Below are 21,179 nucleotides of genomic sequence, written 5' to 3'. Positions count from 1 at the left end.
TTCACAGTTCGTGCACACGCCCCCTGATCATGTTACAATATCACAGGGACACGCCTCAAGCTAGCATACGCTAAATGACGTTAGCAGTTGCTATCTATGAGTAAGTTAGCCAGCCTACGTCCATGTAGCGTGTACTCCATGCTGTTTATCGATGAGAGAAGACATTGGTGCATTCACAGGAATCTGGTGCACGTGCACTGACGAGCACTTGATGGGAGGGAGGGAGGAGCCCGGTGGGAGAGGGGGAGGGGCGTGAGAGTTGGAAACATTCAAAATCTGAGTCAACTCCACCTGCCAGACTGCAGCTTTAACCCGAATATAGTCCGGTATTAAAACTGCATGGAAACGCAGTGAAGGAGGCACCGTCACACGATCCAAAGTCATTGGAGAGCGTGAGTCGGTTTAAACCTAAATACTGTGAACGTTCAATGCTCCGACTTCATGATTCAGTACGACATGAATCAGAGTCTGTTCACATGGCGACAGCAATCCTCTTCTGACCTGCAGACTGTTCACTTTAAGCAGAACCGAGCAGTAGAGGACAGAAAGTTCCTTACTTTTAAATCAAATATCGCCTTATCTTGTTTTTCTGGCCACACAACAAACTCCTGTCGTCTGAGCCTTCAGGCTGCAGACGTAACGCAGGGGAGAAGTGAGCAGGAGTTAAAAGGCAGCGCTGAGGCTGTGGAGGAAATCTGGAGATAACGGAAAAACAAAAAAATAACTGTAAAACTGTAAAACTGTGAGGGAGCAAGCTGTCGTGGTGTTGCTCTGAATCAGGAAACGACCAAACAGCTCAGATGACGAACTCCGGTTAAAGTCTGCGATGATTTTCACTTTTTATTATTCTTGTTTTTAGAAAATATCATTGATGTTTGTTTACTTCCAAATAATACATTTATACTTGTCAACATTTCAGGTAGCATATTCCTGCAACGCTCTGGATCTACCGCTCAGTCCTGGTTCCTACCCTCACCTGTGGTCATGAAAGCTGGGTCAGGACCCAAAGAACCAGGTCCAGGTCAGGACCCAAAGAACCAGGTCCAGGTCAGGACCCAAAGAACCAGGTCCAGGTCAGGACCCAAAGAACCAGGTCCAGGTCCAAGCGTGTGAAATGTGTTTCCTCAGGAGGGGGTCTGGAGTCTCCCTTAGAGAGAGGGGGAGGAGTTCAGCATCCGTGAGGAACTCGGAGTAGAGCCGCTGCTCCTTTGTGTTGAAAGGAGCCAGTTGAGGTGGTTCAGGATCATCTGGTAAGGATGAACCCTGGCCGCCTCCCTAGGGAGGTGTTCCAGGCACGTCCAGCTGGGAGGAGGCCTCGGGGAAGACCCAGGACCAGGTGGAGAGATTAGATCTCCACACTGGCCTGGGAACGCCTCAGGATCCCCCAGTTAGAGCTGGTTAATGTGGCCCGGGAAAGGGAAGTTTGGGGTCCCCTGCTGGAGCTGCTGCCCCTGAGACCTGATCCAGGATCAGAGGCTGAAGATTAGATGAGATGTCCGAGACACCCAAGTTAAAACTACCTGACCTGTCCGACTGTTAACAAGCAAACATTAACTAAAGTTAACTCTCTCTCCTCTGTCGCCCGCACCTGGATAACAACTGTCAGGGACCCGGAGGTCCCGCGGGCACGCCGCAAAATGCTGACCAGACTTTGGCCGAATGGGTTCAATAACAGGAAAACACAGAGCAACCAAAGCTCCACTAAAGTGTGTGAGCTGTAAATTGCTAATAAGGTATTTGGGACGCACTCAGCCTCCGCCGCCGTTATAACGTTGTTGTTTTTAAACGTGCTTCATAAATAAGATGCGATTGGACGTCATGATCAGAGTCCTGGATTTTCTTAATGAGCTCAGAGAAAGTTTCCACTTCCTGCAGATGAATGTAAAAATAACCTCAAGTCAAACGGCTCTCTGCTCCTTCTGTGGCGCTCAAACGTCCAACAGTTAGAAACCCGTGTTTTTAATGGAGGGGAAGTTTAAACGGAGCTCGACAGTAATGAACAGACACGCGTGGTAAAGACGAGGAGAGAAAGTGAAAGCATGATGACGCAGGGAGAGATGGATGGAGCCGCGTATGCCGCGCTGACGGACAGCTCTGGATGGGAACATGAAACATTTAGCAGCAGCAAACAGGAAATGATGCAGCAGGTAGAGTTCAGACCGTCCTGCCTGTTTCCATTTGCATCCATTAATATTTACGGTGTCACGGCAACATTCGTCTCCTCACCTGCCGGAGCAGCCGACGTGCGGCTCTGATGGATGTGAGGGACACACTTCAGTCAGGATCCATGATGGGTTTTTCCTTGAGTGCCAGTAAATTCACATTATTATGATGATGATGATGATGATGTGAGATCGAAAGATAATGCCGGAGTCTGAGTCTCTGTGCACATCGCCTCCACACGCTCCACGTGTTTGCGTGTTGAAAGTTTCCGGTGTGATTTCCCGTGAGTGTTGAACGGCGAGGACGCTGTAACGATAGCAGACTAAAGGCTCTGTGATAGAGACGCATACGGACGGAGCCTTTTGTCCGTACTCTGCGTAGATTTGGTCCGTATTTCCGCAAGTATCCTGCGAGCGTGCGGATTTAGAACGATACGGACCAAACATTGCCACACACGGAGCAGGAACCAGGAGAACACACGTCTGTGTTCACACACGGAGCAGGAACCAGGAGAACACACGTCTGTATTCACACACGGAGCAGGAACCAGGAGAACACACGTCTGTGTTCACACACGGAGCAGGAACCAGGAGAACACACGTCTGTGTTCACACACGGAGCAGGAACCAGGAGAACACACGTCTGTGTTCACACACGGAGCAGGAACCAGGAGAACACACGTCTGTGTTCACACACGGAGCAGGAACCAGGAGAACACACGTCTGTGTTCACACACGGAGCAGGAACCAGGAGAACGCACGTCTGTGTTCACACACGGAGCAGGAACCAGGAGAACACACGTCTGTGTTCACACACGGAGCAGGAACCAGGAGAACACACGTCTGTGTTCACACACGGAGCAGGAACCAGGAGAACACACGTCTGTGTTCACACACGGAGCAGGAACCAGGAGAACACACGTCTGTGTTCACACACGGAGCAGGAACCAGGAGAACGCACGTCTGTGTTCACACACGGAGCAGGAACCAGGAGAACGCACGTCTGTGTTCACACACGGAGCAGGAACCAGGAGAACGCACGTCTGTGTTCACACACGGAGCAGGAACCAGGAGAACGCACGTCTGTGTTCACACACGGAGCAGGAACCAGGAGAACGCACGTCTGTGTTCACACACGGAGCAGGAACCAGGAGAACACACGTCTGTGTTCACACACGGAGCAGAAATGAGCCTAAAAAACACTCTCTCGGGTGATGTTTAGCGTTTTTCAGCCGTTATTGACTTCTCCACGACTTCATCCATATTTTGGATCCATAATAACAGGCGGCGCCCGTATCTGGGATTTTTACCTTCTCTTTAGTACAGCGGGGGGAACGTGAGGCCGAGTCGTCCATCTTTATTTACAGTCTGTGATTTTAATCACTAATAGTTTCATATGAGCATAACTGGTCCTCTTTAAATATAACATATGTGATGTCTGTGATTGGCTGATATATGACACACACACACACACGCACACTCACACTCACACTCACACTCACACTCACACACACACACAGTCAGATCTGTCTGTGTGTGTGTTAATAAGTGTGTCCGTCTCCTCTCTCCGCCTTTATGAGCAGTATTAAAGTCCCGTCTGTCTGTCCGTCCATCTGTGTGTCTGTTCATCTGCCATCCATCCATCCATCCATCCAAGCCGTCGCTCTGTTTATCCACCCGTCCGTCCATCTGTCCGTCTGTGTCCAGTCATCCTCTCTGGCTGTCAGTCTTGCAGCCGCGTTGCTTTGATCACGCGGCGTTCATCCCTGCGGCTGCACCGCGTGAATCCGCACGTTTCCAAGGATAAAAGCGCCTCGTTAACGTCCGTGTCATCCTCTTCTTTCTGTTTACTCTGTATTTTCTCCTTCCCACACTTTAGCATTTGTGGTCACTTCAGTTGAATAGAGTCAAATATTTAACTAACACAAATCACCATGAACTATTTTATGTTTTACAAGTTTTCAGAATGTTTAAATATGCAAATGAGGAATTATCTGATGCTAACTTTTTGTGAATTTAGGAGAAATCCACGGACACAAAGAGACAAGAACATGCAAACTCCACACAGAAGGGATTCAAACCAGGAACCCTCTCGTTGTGAGGCGACAGTGCTAACCACCAGACCACCGTGTCGCCCCGGCTATCATGTTCATCTCATCTTCAGCCTCTGATCCTGGATCAGGTCTCAGGGGCAGCAGCTCCAGCAGGGGACCCCAAACTTCCCTTTCCCGGGCCACATTAACCAGCTCTAACTGGGGGATCCTGAGGCGTTCCCAGGCCAGTGTGGAGATCTAATCTCTCCACCTGGTCCTGGGTCTTCCCCGAGGCCTCCTCCCAGCTGGACGTGCCTGGAACACCTCCCTAGGGAGGCGCCCAGGGTTCATCCTTACCAGATGATCCTGAACCACCTCAACTGGCTCCTTTCAACACAAAGGAGCAGCGGCTCTACTCCGAGTTCCTCACGGATGCTGAACTTCTCCCCCTCGTGTCTCGGACAGAGGCGCTTTAATTTCGGGGGTTGGGGGGACAGTGGGCTGGTTGTGGGTCAGAACCTTACGGGAGTGGACCTCCAGACAAAAACTTGTTTTACCCATAAAGGGGGCGGACTGTCAGGGGGCGGAGCAGCTTTTTGAAGCATAAGACTAAAAATCAATGACCCCCCCGGGCCGGTGAAGCCGGGTGACCAAAAAGTAGATTTTCCACCTGGATGCACACGAAGAACTGTACTATGCCCTTCAGGCACACTAATATAAACACACACACACACACACACGCACACACACACACACACGCACACACAGAAAATGCTAGGGGGGAAAGGCTCTGACTATGAACGGGTTCATATACGTTTAACGCAAATTCACATACGGCAAAAGAAAGATCTGAGCATCGTTCAGTGACACAAATATGTCCAGAAATGTTTCTTATTCAACGACACACACACACACACACACACACACACACACACACACACACACACACACACACACACACAGGAGATAAATAGAAGGGGTGCTCTCCGTGGCAGAGAGATGATTGAACGATTGGCTGAAGATCACGGTTTGATGCCTGTGCTCTGAATTCTGGATGAGTCGGGGGAGAGGCAGCGAACATCTGAGGGCTCGCTCCATCACCACGGTAACTCGTAAAACAATCAGTGTGTTTCCCTGCAGTTTAAAAACCTGATTACATTCAGCTTCAGGTCAGACTCCTGTTAACTGATAGGTCTGTGTGTGAGATATGTTTGTGCCAGTTCAGAGTCAGACTGGCACAGATGTGTTCAGGGATGAGCCTCCAGGCTCTGCGGTGCAGCCCGCGGGTATCCGGGCCAAGAAAAAGGCATCGTTTGCGGTCAGATTATCAACATGACAGGTGACGTCTCTATAAGGCGTCACCTCGGCCCAGTTCAAACGGCCCACGGATATCTGGGCCAAGACCATTCATTCAGTCATTCATTCATTCATCTGCAGCCTCTTGTCCCTGTCGGGGTCGTGGGGGGCTGGAGCTGATCATAGCTGACTTCAGTGAGGCGGGGTCCACCCTGGACAGGACGCCAGTCTATCACAGGACACATAGAGACGAACAGAGACAGACAACCATTCACACCTACGGGTGATTTAGAGTCATCAATGAACCCAACACCTGCACGTCTTTGGACTGTGGGAGGAAACCGGAGAACCCGGAGAAAACCCACGCAGACACGGGGACAACATGCAAACTCCACACAGAAGGGCCCCAGACGGGATTCAAACCAGGAACCCTCTCGTTGTGAGGCGACAGTGCTGACCACCTCTTCCAAAAAGGCATCGTTTACGGTCAGATTATCAACGTGACAGGAGACGTCTCTATAAACAGATATCTGCGCATGAACGTTGGTGAATAATAACAAACAGATCATGAAAGGATAATGTTGCTGATGTGTTCTCCACATGGACGCTTTACCTGCACGCAACCAAAGCATGCTCAAACCTGATTGGTCGATACTACTCACACTAGAAACAGAAGATATACAGAGACCAGATCCCCCTCATGACGTAAACCAAAGTTAACAAATACTAGGTCCGGATGATTCTCTCCGACATGTTGGAGCAGATTCACGGTGTTGGACCCTTTCACTCACTTTGAGATCTGGATCTTTCAAACAGCTCCCTGCTCATTTAGACTCACACTAAAAGCTCCACGCTCAACGTTTAAGGAGCGTTTTAACAGACAGACGCTGAATGTCAGCTCCCTCTGACATTTGTTCAGCTCTCTCACACAACACAAACCGGCACACACGTGTGACAAGGTTGGTTTTCCTGCAGGAGCCAGGACACCGCAGATATCAGAGCCTCTGCGATTCTTACGCTTATGAAACTGTGATGTTATGAAACCACGGATATCTGTTAATCCCCGCGTCCCTAAGTGTGGGCAGAGTTGTTAGCTGTAAAGTGTAGGAGCTAAAATGGCGGGTGAGCTTCAGCGAGCTGTAAATTATACTGTACAGCTCGTGAACAAACACTGTCATTACCCTCCGTCAGTGTCCTCTGCAGCACGGCGACATGCAACAGCTGCCTGCATTATTTAGCCGTGTGGTTTAATTCACAAGTATAGAAACAATCAATAGTTGGACTGAATGTCAGTGTCTCTGTGTCCCTCAGCCCGGCGGGAGACCGGACACAGAGCGAGCCTTTAGATTTCAGAGTTCAGTCAGACTGAGCGCTCAAACACAAGTCAGCGCGAACACACACCTGAAGATGAGACGAGCCGCGCTTTCCCTCCTCATCTCCACGACATTCTTCAAACACTATCATGTTTGGCATTTTCATAATTGTCAAATCGAGCGCTCAATGCCGGCGGCACTCCAGCGATTTGTTTGAGGGCGATTCATGCGTAAAAAGTCTCCTTCATCACGTTGACACAGCTCCATAATTGCATAATCTTATGACTCCGGCGGGCTTTATTAATAAAGGCGGTAATAATGCAAACGGCTCGGAGCCACGAGTGTGGTGCATGACAAGACACACACACACACACACATATGCACACGCGCACGCACACACACACGCACAGCCAATTAGTTTGTGGATGTTGAGCTGTGGGTTTAAGCGCTGCAGTCAGTCACTGCTGCTTCTCTGCAGAGCTGACAGGACGGGATAATAACATAAAACGCTGCTGAGGTTAAGATTCACGCTGTCACGCTGCACCGTGAAGGCTCATTTACACACATTTACATATCCTGTTTGGGTAAAGGCAAATAGAGTCAAACAAATGCACCTAAATGAAGCCTTTGATCGACACTGATGTTATTAACGTTGGGCCTCTTTCACCAAAATCTTCCTAAATTCTCTAAACTGTGATGAAAAGGAGCAGATGTTACCTTGAAACTTCCCCAGCTGACAAAGCTCATGATTAAGACATAAAACAACAACAACAAAACTTTCTAATTAAACATCACAGGCCCCGCTGGGGCCGACTCTGTTCACTCCAGCACTATCATACATGGATGGAGTACTGAAAAAATGACGACACGCAAAATGAGTAAAACTAGATGCAAAATGACTAATTGATGCTAAATGACTAAAAATAGATGCAAAACCACCACAAAAAGATGCAAAATGACTAAAAATAGATGCAAAACCAGCACAAAAAGATGCAAAATGACTAAAAATAGATGCAAAACCATCACAAAAAGATGCTAAATGACTAAAAATAGATGCAAAACCACCACAAAAAGATGCAAAATGACTAAAAATAGATGCAAAACCACCACAAAAAGATGCAAAATGACTAAAAACAGATTCAAAACTACCACAAAAAGATACAAAATGACTAAGATAGATGCGAAACCACCTGAAAAAGATACTAAATGACTAAAATCAATGCAAAACCAATTGCTTCGAGTGTCGCAGCCTCTGTGAAATGACTCGGTTCACTGTCAGACTCGTATCAATACGGCTCGATAACATTTGGGAAAGTCTAGAAGAGACAAACAGTTTAATTAAAAGGTCAAAGGTCAACGCTGGACCGGCAAGACTCGCATTGATGAGAGTATAGCATGGCGTCGGGTGTTGCTGTGGTTGCTTGTGTGCCAAAAATAAAGTTTAAGAACGTTGTGTTCCACGGATGAGGCCCCCTGTGTTCCCTGTGTGTCCCCTGAGAGGCCGTGCTGCCTGTCAGGGACGCACAAGGGCAAATCTGGGGGGTTCATCTGGAAGGATCTGCTCTGTGTGTCGGCCAGCATCTCTACAGTCAGGCGGATCCATATGTCTTCAAGGACCCGGGGACACATGAACCCAAACAACGCCCTGCTGTTGCCTCCTCTGCACATATCCTGTCATGAGTGAACAGTGTGTGGTGGTGATGCACGAGCGACCGAAGCACAGAGCGCCCATAAAAGACACACAAAACACAAACAACAACAATTGCTGGAGTGGCTCTCTGGGACCTCGTAAAGCCAATCTGTCTCTTCCAGTAACAGGTGCATCTGTCACTTGAGCAGCTGCCACTCCCAGAGGAAAACACACCATTGTCTTGCTTTATTGGAACATTGCTTAGTCACCGGCCTTTTGATGCCGGAGGAGAGGCGGCCCGGCCCGTCGCCTTCTGCAAAGTCAATATTTGCTACAAATACACAAAAGCAGGAAGAGAGGGCGAAGTGGAGAGGAGTGGTCGGGCTAATGATGCGATATAATGGTCATCTACCAATCCAAAACCAAACAAATGGACATGAGCGCATGTTTAATGAAATATTAGAACACACAAACGTAGACGACTGTAACCCTACGACGCGTAAAAGGCCACGCCCCAATTCTCCTCCGGTGAACTGTACGGACAAACATTCACCAACTCTTTGATTTCTTCATATAACGTTGCCAATCATCGCTTGGTAACGACGTTATATATCTATCAATGCAAAATGTCTAAAAATAGATGCAAAACCAGCAAAAAAATATGCTAAATGACTAAAAATAGATGCAAAACCACCACAAAAAGATGCAAAATGACTAAAAATAGATGCAAAACCAGCACAAAAAGATGCAAAATGATTAAAAATAGATGCAAAACCACCACAAAAAGATGCAAAATGACTAAAAATAGATGCAAAACCACCACAAAAAGATGCTAAATGACTAAAAATAGATGCAAAACCACCACAAAAAGATGCAAATTGACTAAAAATAGATGCAAAACCAGCACGAAAAGATGCAAAATGACTAAAAATAGATGCAAAACCATCACAAAAAGATGCAAAATGACTAAAAATAGATGCAAAACCATCACAAAAAGATGCAAAATGACTAAAAATAGATGCAAAACCAGCACAAAAAGATGCAAAATGACTAAAAATAGATGCAAAACCACCATAAAAAGACTAACGTTAGCCATCGCAGGAGGTTTCCAGGCCGGTTTACGTAAAATAGGTAAAATCAGGACAGATTACGGCAGGATTTGTTTTTACCGCCAGTCAAAGCGGGCAGTTTGTTTTCCCCAGCGTGGGCGTGGCCTCATGTGTCACTGTCATCTACGGAGGCCGACTGAGGGGACACGTGTGCAGCCTCTGAAAAAGGCCGTTTGAGCGTCTTCAGTGAGCAGGTTGGAGGTGCAGAGCGACGGTCCCCGGGCGCTCGCTGCCTCGTCCTGTTTGGGTCACCTGACTGTGACACAGAGTCTGACTGACTGACTGAAGAGACTCCAGCTGCCCCGCACCACCTTCACTCTCCTCCCGGCCATATGCCGAAGTCTCCTCCTCCCCCGGAGCAAAGCCTTTCAGTGCAGAGGTACAGGGAGTGTGTGTGTGTGTGTGTGTGTGTGTGTGTGTGTGTGTGTGTGTGTGTGTGTGTGTGCATCCCCGGGCTCTGCACTTTAAAGACTTCCTGCGCTGAGAAAGGTCAGGACACACGGTGTGTTTGATAAAGTTTAAGTGCTGAGCTCAAAGACTTTCATCTCAATAACTGATCTCTACCATTTATTAAGGTTTCAGATGGAGATCAAGTCTGCGGCCAAAGGATCATATATATATATATATATTATATATTATATATTATACAAGTGTATGACTGGGGTCTTTGCTGTGCGGTCAGTGGGCTCTGTGACGGGACTTCCTGGGTATTAAACGTTCATCTGTGCTGATCTCAGTTCTGTTCTGAAGCTGCTGTTGGAGACAATTAGTTGAGGAAGGCTTGAATTTAATGAATTCTTTGGTTTATCAACAATTTATTATTGCGCCCACGACACTTAGGGATGAATGTCGGCTGTGTATCCACGTGTGCTGTACTGTTCATGTGTCACAGGATTATTTAAGCTCTGTGTGTCAAAGGGGAAAACTGTGTAAGCTAATGTTAGCCGTGAAGGGCGCTAACTGTCAGGCTAACACACAGGCTAAAAGACAGGCTAACTGTCAGGCTAAGACACAGGCTAACAGGCCAACTGTCAGGTAACCTGTGAGGCTAACAGACAGGCTAACACAGGCCAACTTTCAGGCTAACAAACAGGCTAACACAGGCCAACTGTCAGGCTTACACACAGGCTAACTGTCAGGCTAACACACAGGCTAACTGTCAGGCTAACACACAGGCTAACTGTCAGGCTTACACACAGGCTAACTGTCAGGCTAACACACAGGCAAACTGTCAGGTTAACACAGGCTAACTGTCAGGCTAACACACAGGCTAACTGTCAGGCTTACACACAGGCTAACTGTCAGGCTAACACACAGGCTAACTGTCAGGCTAACACACAGGCTAACTGTCAGGCTTACACACAGGCTAACTGTCAGGCTAACACACAGGCAAACTGTCAGGTTAACACAGGCTAACTGTCAGGCTAACACACAGGCTAACTGTCAGGCTTACACACAGGCTAACTGTCAGGCTTACACACAGGCTAACACACAGGCTAACACACAGGCTAACAGACAGGCTAACACACAGGCTAACTTTCAGGCTAACACACAGGCAAACTGTCAGGTTAACACAGGCTATCTGTCGGGCTAACACACAGAGTTGTTGCATAACCAGAGTTCCTGATAATTTAATTAACCCCCCCAAAAAAATCACTACCAAATGTAGCGTCCACAGGTCTGTGCCTCTGTCCTCAGACTTTGCGTTAGGAAACCATTTTTAAACCATATTGATGAATAATAAATAACCCACATGTAAAAGCTAAGTGTGTGTGTGTGTGTGTGTGTGTTTGGAGCAGCTGATCGGATCCTTCCTGGTCGTGCTTCTTTAACGGAGCGCGTCCTCCTCTCATCCTTGTTTATGCACAGATTTGCATCTTTGACAGAATCAAACCCTGCGGCTGCACGCGGCCTGTGTATCCATATGTGTGTGTGTGTTTTTGACCCTGGGGGACGCCACGCTCCATCTGTACATCCCGCCCTTCTGTACATCCCGCCCTTCTGTGTAGGGCGCCGCTCTTACGGCTGCGACCGCCACGTGAACTTTGGCGTTCTGCGGTGAAGGGCGCATTGATCTGAGAGAGGGCTCTTCTTCTTCTCTCTCCTCTCACAGCGAACGTGCTCTCAGTGTCTCTAAAGGACGTCTGCTGAGTAAATGTCAGTCCACACGCCATACCTGCGTCACGGGTGCAGCGGCGGCATGTCACTGTGCGCTGCTCTTCCCTCCTCATCAGGTGGAAATATAAAAGGACGCGCTGTGATCTGTGCAGGCTGGTGACTCACACATCACACAGCCTTTGGCAGCCAGCTGTCTCTGCCCCCCCCCCCCCCACTTTGACTCACCACGTATGGATGGGTATGAAGCCTGAACTAAAGTCGGCACAGCGCGGACGGGAGCCAGGGTTTGATGCCGTGCGTGCGGGTTCAGACCACAGAAGGCTGAATCCAGGGGTCGGTCACTGACGCCGGGACGCAGCGCTCACGGTCACTGTCCTCCTCAAACTACAAGAAGTCATTTACATTCAACATTTATTACTGTAGAGTGTGTGTGTGTGTGTGTGTGTGTGTGTGTGTGTGTGTGTGTGTGTGTGTGTGTGTGTGTGTGTGTGTGTGTGTGTGTGTGTGTGTGTGTGTGTGTGTGTGTGTGTGTGTGTGTCCGGAGCAAAGAAGGGAATCAGGTTTTGGTGTCGGGGTCCAAAACTCAGGACTGTGACCTGGAGGACCGGGGGTTCAAGTCCTGGAAGATCTGAGACAAACCACCTTTATCTGATCTGAACCAAGTTAGAGACTAAACTTAACCGTCTCCTTTAGTGTCTAAACTTAACCGTCACCTTTAGAGTCTAAACTTAACCGTCTCCTTTAGTGTCTAAACTTAACCGTCTCCTTTAGTGACTAAACTTAACCGTCACCTTTAGAGACTAAACTTAACCGTCTCCTTTAGAGACTAAACTTAACCGTCTCCTTTGGAGACTAAACTTAACCGTCACCTTTAGAGACTAAACTTAACCGTCTCCTTTAGAGACTAAACTTAACCGTCTCCTTTAGAGACTAAACTTAACCGTCTCCTTTAGAGACTAAACTTAACCGTCACCTTTAGAGACTAAACTTAACCGTCTCCTTTAGAGACTAAACTTAACCGTCACCTTTAGAGACTAAACTTAACCGTCTCCTTTAGAGACTAAACTTAACCGTCTCCTTTAGAGACTAAACTTAACCGTCTCCTTTAGTGTCTAAACTTAACCGTCTCCTTTAGAGACTAAACTTAACCGTCTCCTTTAGAGACTAAACTTAACTGTCACCTTTAGTGACTAAACTTAACCGTCACCTTTAGAGACTAAACTTAACCGTCTCCTTTAGAGTCTAAACTTAACCGTCTCCTTTAGAGACTAAACTTAACCGTCTCCTTTAGAGACTAAACTTAACCGTCACCTTTAGAGACTAAACTTAACCGTCACCTTTAGAGACTAAACTTAACCGTCACCTTTAGAGTCTAAACTTAACCGTCACCTTTAGAGTCTAAACTTAACCGTCACCTTTAGAGACGAAACTTAACCGTCACCTTTAGAGTCTAAACTTAACCGTCTCCTTTAGAGACTAAACTTAACCGTCACCTTTAGAGACTAAACTTAACCGTCTCCTTTAGAGACTAAACTTAACCCTCACCTTTAGAGACGAAACTTAACCGTCACCTTTAGAGTCTAAACTTAACCGTCACCTTTAGAGTCTAAACTTAACCGTCTCCTTTAGAGACTAAACTTAACCGTCTAACTGAGGTGATGTCACCCCCCCCCCCCCCTCTTGTTATTCACCTGACTTGCGTCTCTTCCGCGCACACGTGTGACTGAGAGAGTGAGTGAGCAGCGCTCGGGGCTGCAGGGAGACACCGTCAGCGCTCTGTGCCTGTGGATGTTTGACAGCACAGATTAGCGCTGAAGCATTGTCGTGTCTCAGGTGTGCGTTTGTCCCCCCCGTGGCGCTTTGTGCCTAACCCCCCCCTCCCCACAGACGTAATGATAGGCCTCATAATGGCTCGGCTCACTCCGCGGAAGCCGCGCCGGTTAAAAACAGAGGCTCAAAAAAGAAAAGTAAGAATCACTGGAAGCCAAACTCTGATTCATCGAGCAGCACCTCTCTGATTGGACGGGAGATTAATAAGGCCGTCAATTAGGATCCTCAGCTCGTTTATAATCACGGGGGCTCGATAAAGAGAGCGCACTTCATTATTCCTGATTAAACAATCTCCTCCGTGCGCTTGAAGCCTCGCCTGCAGCCGCGTTATAAAGTTGATTATCGACGACGTGGAGAGAACTCCGCTCATTTAACGAATCAGGTCTTTTTAACACAAGGATCATTTCCTCTCTTCAGACGCCGAAACGCTCGAGTCTGGAGGCCTACAGGGGCTGCAACACACACGCATGGACTCTCCGACACACACACACACACACACACACACACACACGCACACGCAGTCTTTCTGGCTGCAGCAGATTGGATTTCTGAAGGCAGTGGGGGAGTGGGTAATCAATAGTTTCCCAAACAGACATTTATTATTTACAACGGGCGTCTGTTTAAAGAATCGATGCGGACGCTTTCCCCGCGCGCCTGTCGGTGACTCACCTGACGACGGCTGCAGGTGCAAACAGGGACGGAGTGATTTCGACAACAGAGGCTCAGGCCGGACAATGCCAGACTACGGTCAAGACCACGGTGATACGGCGAGGGGTGAAGGGTTACGGGTTAACGATAAGCTGTGGTTAGCATCTTAACACGGGGGTCTACGGGGGCAGAGGATCTTTGGAGGAGGAACTGCAGGTTGTGGCACTTCTGCGTTGGCTTGTTGGGTACACAGCTCATCAGCTCTCATCAGTTTATTCACAAATACCACGTCAAACATAGTATAATATAATATAATACAGTTGGTGTTATAAAGGTAATTGGGTAGAGTGAACGGGTCCCAAAGGAAGCTAGAGAAGCTTATAGACGGGGACCCCATGGTTCATGAAAAGGTAGTGGTACAGTCAAACATAATGAGTAAATGCACCAGAACAATGCACATACAGTCATACGCATACATCCCAGTCGTCCATGAGGAAACAGATCTATATTAGATACGGAAGAAGAGTTCCTTTATTTGTCCCACAACGGGGGAAATTCAGTGTGAGTGCAACCGTGCCGCGTCTAGGAGCGGCACGCTTGCCGTCCACGGCCCGTCTGAGAGAGGTGGGCTTTAGTAAAGCACTTTTTCACATGTACGAGCACGAGGCCTACGGCGGTTCTGAGGTCATTTCCTGTGCACCTGTCAGGACGTAGAAAACAAAAACTCCGAGGTCTAAACAAAGCCACGCATCGCCATGACGTCATCAATGCGTGTGACGTGTTACGGCGTGATGACGTATAGGCAGCAAGAAGCATTCTCCGAGGCCCAGGTAGTGTGAGTACAAACGGGCCTGGAGGGGGGGACAAGGACACTAAAGCACGGGGCACGGGACGGAGGCACAGTGGGAGGGCGCCCTGAGTAAGTCAACTACTACTCACTGAGTCGCTCCATACATCAATGTAAAAATCACCTTTCATGAACTGAGTGTGACTCAGAGTTTGCACCGAGGGATTTTAATGCACTGCGTATTTTCTGTGGAAGTTAATGAGGCGGCAACTTCCATTTCATACTGTCCCGAGAAACGATTTCTTATTCTGTGTCTGTCTCTTTCAGGAGTTCCTACAGACGGAGAACATGAAGTGAGAACTGCATTTATAACAGGGCTCAGTATCCAGGCAGCGCTGCGGGTGCTCGGAGGACACCGGCGTCCAAACGTCAGGTTGAATCCCGTCGTCGCCTCTTGAGTTGTGTGTGCGGACGCTGCGTTGGTCCCTGCATGCTTTGTTTTTTATCAAAAGCCTAATTGGAGCCGTTCTCCAGTCGCAGTGAGGTGGGGAGCGCACCGCGGCCAGGTGAGCCGCACGCCAGGTCGACCGAGGGAAGTGCAAAGGAGCTCAGACGGAGCTCGAAATAGACGCCGGAGCCGGGAGGTTTGGCGAGGATGTCACCGCGTGTGTGAGAGACAAGGGGAGCGTGAAACAGCAGCGTGTAACAGCAGCGGGCCCCGGCACGGTAATGGGCCCCGGCACGGTAATGGGCCCCGGGACGGTAATGGCAGTAAATGAAAGTGATGAAGCCAAAGCGACAGGCGGCTGCGTCTCCAGTAAAAGGCTCAGATTGGAAGCAGATGAATCGGAGCTGCAGCCTCGTTAGAGCGGAGGGCAGGTGGAGGTGGAGCCGCCCGTGGATTTCATCAAACACATTTATTTTTTCTTATATTTCCTTGTTTAGGCAGATTTCAGCGCCGGGCTCTGAACGGCGTGGAGATGAAGCACGAATGAAGCACGAATGAAGCAAACGGATGCAAAAACTGTTTCAGCTGAGGTTCCTCTTTCCTGCAAACACACGTTTTTATTATCCAGTTGGATTAAAAGACGGTTATGACCAGGGTGAGGGTCGGAGGTTCTTGGGGCGCTGTTAACGTTTTATTTTTGTTAATTTAATGGTCTTCCTCTGTGAATGAAGGGTTCGTCTCATCCTCACCAGAGCGGGAGACCGTTAAACCGTCTGGAGAGTTGTGTTTAGATTCTGCCTGAATGAGGAACGAGGTCGTTCAGCTCACGTCGTAGTTTTGGTGAAAGACAGAAACTTCAATTCAGGAGGTGGCGGTTAAGTGTAGTCTCTAAAGGAGACGGTTAAGTTTAGTCACTAAAGGAGACCGTTAAGTTTAGTCTCTAAAGGAGACGGTTAAGTTTAGTCTCTAAAGGAGACGGTTAAGTTTAGACACTAAAGGAGACGGTTAAGTTTAGTCTCTAAAGGAGACGGTTAAGTTTAGTCTCTAAAGGAGACGGTTAAGTTTAGTCACTAAAGGAGACGGTTAAGTTTAGTCTCTAAAGGAGACGGTTAAGTTTAGTCTCTAAAGGAGACGGTTAAGTTTAGACACTAAAGGAGACGGTTAAGTTTAGTCTCTAAAGGAGACGGTTAAGTTTAGTCTCTAAAGGAGACGGTTAAGTTTAGACACTAAAGGAGACGGTTAAGTTTAGTCTCTAAAGGAGACGGTTAAGTTTAGTCTCTAAAGGAGACGGTTAAGTTTAGTCTCTAAAGGTGACTGTTAAGTTTAGTCTAAAGGTGACGGTTAAGTTTAGTCTCTAAAGGAGACGGTTAAGTGATGGTTAAGTTTAGTCTCTAACCTGGTTCAGATCAGATAAAGGTGGTTTGTCTCAGTTCTTCAGGACTTGAACCCCCGGTCCTCCAGGTCAGAGTCCTGAGGTTTTGGACCCTCCTCTCTACGGGGAGTTTGGCGTCTGATACCACGTCACCTGACTTCCTTCTTTGCTCCGTACGTCACTTCAACAGTCATAAACACTCGGACTAAAGATGAATTGCAGTGTGTGACTTTTTGTAGCTTGGTGTAAAAACAGTGAATGGTGAAAAACCCAAACGATGGCAGAACCGTAATAACACTTCCTGTGACGCTGGGACACAGTTTGTCTTCATGCGGATGAATCTGCTCTTGGATCAGAGAGTGAGGGACGGAGCGGGAGCCTGCTGGTCCTGACGAGTCCACGTGACGACCAGCGCTCAGGCCCTAACCTGATTAGGACCGAGCCAGGACCCACTCAATTAATAGGACCAATTGAGTCCTGCGGTCCCAAACAGCTGCTGCCTTTTCTAGGAAACACTGCAGCAAATGAGCATTGATTGATCCGTGCGTGAGCTTAACGGTCTTCAGAGGACTCTTTCCTCTCCTCCAGGCCGTCGTGTTCGCATACGGACAAATAACGGCTCTAATGGGACTCATGACGGCCTGAATACAGTGATCGCAGAGTGAAAGGAAATACATTTGTTTGAGTGCTTGGTTAACCGACACATACTCGATTTAAAGAGTGTGTGTGTGACTGTGTGTGAGAGAGAGTGTGTGTCGATCTGTTCTCAGACGAGTCATTCATCATAAGAGGGTCTATAAATATAAATAATAACCTTTCTCCAAGCGTGTGATTCAGAAGCTGTGACAAAAATGCAAGGTGATGCAACAGCACCTCACATCCACAGACAGGTGTGTGTGTGTGTGTGTGTGTGTGTGTGTGTGTGTGTGTGTGTGTGTGTGTGTGTAAACATGATCACTCAGGTCCAGTAGGAACAAATTCAAACCACAAACTTCCTGCTTTTTTACTTGTAGTGTCGGTCATAAGAGCGTTTCAGGGCGCCCTCCCACTGTGCCTCCGTCCCGTGCCCCGTGCTTTAGGGTCCTACCCGCCATGATCAAACACCTCAGGAGCTGCACCTTTCAGTGGAAATTCACTGTGTGAGGCTGGTTTTCAGGGCTGGATGTGAACACTTTCCACCTCCTCTCGCAGGTGTTTGAGCCGCAGCAGGGGCAGAGAGTTGTTAGAGCCCAGCGGACCGAAGTGCACACGAGTGAGGGTCCAATTTGATGCTGGCGCCGTGTGAAAGCGGCCGTTTCTGCTCTAAACGTGGAACTTAAGAGACATTTCAAAGTGCAATGCAAATGCTGGCAGATTACACATGAGGTCAACTGAGACGCAGAAAACAACGAAGACACACACGCACACAAGCACGCACACACACACCTGTTCAGTCTGACCTAACACCCTTTCAAAATAGGATTCCCGGGTCCAAACGCTCCATTGAAACAAAACAGAACCAACGTCTGAACATGTGAACGATCAGGATCAGCTCTTTGCTCAGTTTGACTCTTTTTCATCCAGAAGAAAGACGTCAAAGGTCAATTATGAAGGCATTTAAAGGTCTTTTTTAACCACTAATGCTGCTGAAAATAACAGCAAACCTCTGCAGCAGCATGAGAAGAGTCCCTACACACACAACAAAGCACCAATGGGCTCCTTCCACTGTAATGGACTTTACTATGAGAGGAGCTGGTACAGGGGCCAGTAGGTAAGTCTTTAAAACACTCTTTAATAAACTCTGGCTTCACTAACGACGCTGTTGCTGCTTTGTTTTAACCGTCTCCACGGCTTTTTTCTGACGCTGTTGTGTCCAAGTCGTACCCCCGTCCAATCCGGCTGTTCAGTGACATAACACCCTTTCAAAATAAGATTTCTGGGTCCAATCAAAACAGTGTGGAGATCTAATCTCTCCACCTGGTCCTGGGTCTTCCCCGAGGCCTCCTCCCAGCTGGACGTGCCTGGAACACCTCCCTAGGGAGGCGCCCAGGGTTCATCCTTACCAGATGATCCTGAACCACCTCAACTGGCTCCTTTCAACGCAAAGGAGCAGCGGCTCTACTCCGAGTTCCTCACGGATGCTGAACTTCTCCCCCTCTCTCTAAGGGAGACTCCAGACCCCCTCCTGAGGAAACACATTTCACACGCTTGGACCTGGACCTGGTTCTTTCGGTCATGACTCCTTATTTTTAACAATACTATATGTTTATGTCAAGCCGATCACTCACATGGACAAGTCTACGCTTCATTCATTCAACAGCGGGGTCGGATCAGTATCAGGTAACGGCCGATACACTCAGATCAGGTATCTGTACCTGATTGGATCGGTGCATCTCTACCTTATGCACTTTAAAATTGTATTTATATAGTTATTATTTCTGATTGATGAGTGGAAAACCATGACGCAGAGCTGATCTGCACCTCCTGTTCTCATCTTTCAGACGATGAACTTCTCCGTGACGTCTCCTGTTGACCTGCCGTCTCCTCCTGAACGCCTCCTCTCCCTCAGCGCGGAGGTGCAAGTGTTGAAGGGCGGCTATTGAAGGGGTTAAACATCCCAAACTCCCCCTCCTCCCACACACACACACACACACACACACACAGTCTCTCTCCCATCATGCACACTCCCCACCCCCACATCCTTTCACTTCACCCCCTCCTCCACTGACGAGCGGAAAGGCCACGATGAATCCTTGACATCCATGCGAGTTAATTACAATGGCTGCACATGTGCTGCTGGAGATGTGTAATTATCGTCACCTCGGCCTGTGTTTTAGCTACTCAGAGAAAAATAGCTCAGACCACTTTGAGTCCTGATGAGAGCTAATCTAAAGATCATTTCCATCCTACTGTCAGATACGTGTGTGTGTGTGTGTGTGTGTGTGTGTGCACTGTGCAGTACGTGCATGCAAGCGTTCCCTCTGAATAATGCAGACTACATGACTACAGCGACTCCCTGTCTTATGGCACATAACAGCAGAGAGACGAGTGTGAAGATCAAGAACAACTGAGCACAGAAGAGCCGTTTGTTCCTTTTGGTTCTGGCACCAGACACAACACTGACTCACTTCACCGGAGTCAAAGTCGGAGCATTTAAAATGTCCTGTCTACGCGAGCAGGAGCCACTGTTGCTGTAGTTAGTGGAGGAGAGAACTTAGTGAGTGAGACCAGGATCTGCCGTCCTGTCGGCGCGGCGATCGCTGCACGGTCGAATCATCTCCATCACGCTGTCACACATGAGTGGTTTAGGGGAGACACTGGCTCACGTCGCCCTGAATAATCAACGCAGAAGGAGAGACCAGCGGCCCAAAGTCAGCGCGATGTAAGCATCTCTCACACGCCCACCTGCCCAGCATGGGCCCCAACACACACGGGCTGCTCATCGCATCTGTTCCCAACACACACTCTCGCCAAAGACGAGAGAGAGAACGGGTCTGCAGCCTCATTTCAACCCATCCTGCTGAGGAGACTCACGGGGACCGGAGTTAATCAGACACCATCGGCCTCACACAGCTGAGGGACAGGAGCTGCTGCAGCGACCGCAGGTTCAGGAGGCCCTAACCATCTGTTCACATGGTAACGCTCGCCGTGAGCTCCCTGTAGCTCCACTCTGTAATGGTCCCATTGTGAATTCAAACTAAATGGACATCAATTGGTTTGGGTTAGGCGACTAAACGACTTGGTGACTTGATAACACTTCAGAACAACAAGGTATTGAAAATATTGTTGATTTTATGAAATTGAATAGATGGAAATATACATAATGCTATTGATTGTCATGTAACACGGCTGCCACATGGAGTTTATTCATCCCAGCCTTCATTTAAGGAAATACTAAAACATATATTTGCATTTTTTAAAGATTTCCTTTGAAAAAAGTGACCAAACACTAATTTGTGGAGCAGCTCTGGATCTCTGCATGATGATGGCACCTTCTGAGGTGCCCGTGTGCAGAGTCTAGGGCCCTGCAGCCTCGTGTCTGTGGCACTAATAAGAAACTGTGCAATCAGCCACTGGTGATTGAGATCAAAAGTACAAAAGCTTTGAGGTTGAATGTGACACAGCGGTGCACAAAGGAAGTGAAGGCAGTCCACAGGAAATCACAGCTGGCAGAATCTCTCAGACCCATCAATTATATAAGACAACACTCATCAGAGCTGCCTGCACCGGACCACAGCAGAAGGTGAGCCTCAAATTCACACCAATTATTGCCGCTGCGCTTTGTGCGCAGACAGCAGGTGCACAGCATTTCTGCTCAGATATAAATATATATATATATATATATGTGATTTCTTAGGCTCAGGGAAAATGTGATTTTAAAGTTGCATGTTGGAGAAAACCCCTGGAGCTTTCCTAAATACATAAAAGCTCCGTGTGCACGAGATATTCCACGC

The 21,179-nt window shown here is 48.1% G+C and overlaps 1 protein-coding gene across 1 annotated transcript in view; it reads right to left on the bottom strand.

The window, feature by feature from the left end:
• The window catches only part of kcnh3 (potassium voltage-gated channel, subfamily H (eag-related), member 3), a gene marked incomplete at both ends in the record, with an annotated part of 122,202 nt that overhangs the window by 100,892 nt on the left and 131 nt on the right, over nucleotides 1-21,179 (bottom strand). The gene's annotated exons all lie outside the window — the stretch shown is intronic.

The sequence above is a fragment of the Echiichthys vipera genome (assembly GCF_963691815.1).
Source record: "Echiichthys vipera genome assembly, chromosome: 10".
NCBI classification, from domain to species: domain Eukaryota; kingdom Metazoa; phylum Chordata; class Actinopteri; order Perciformes; family Trachinidae; genus Echiichthys; species Echiichthys vipera.
Note: the sequence above shows the minus strand (reverse complement) of the source record. Positions and strands in the feature narration are given on the sequence as shown.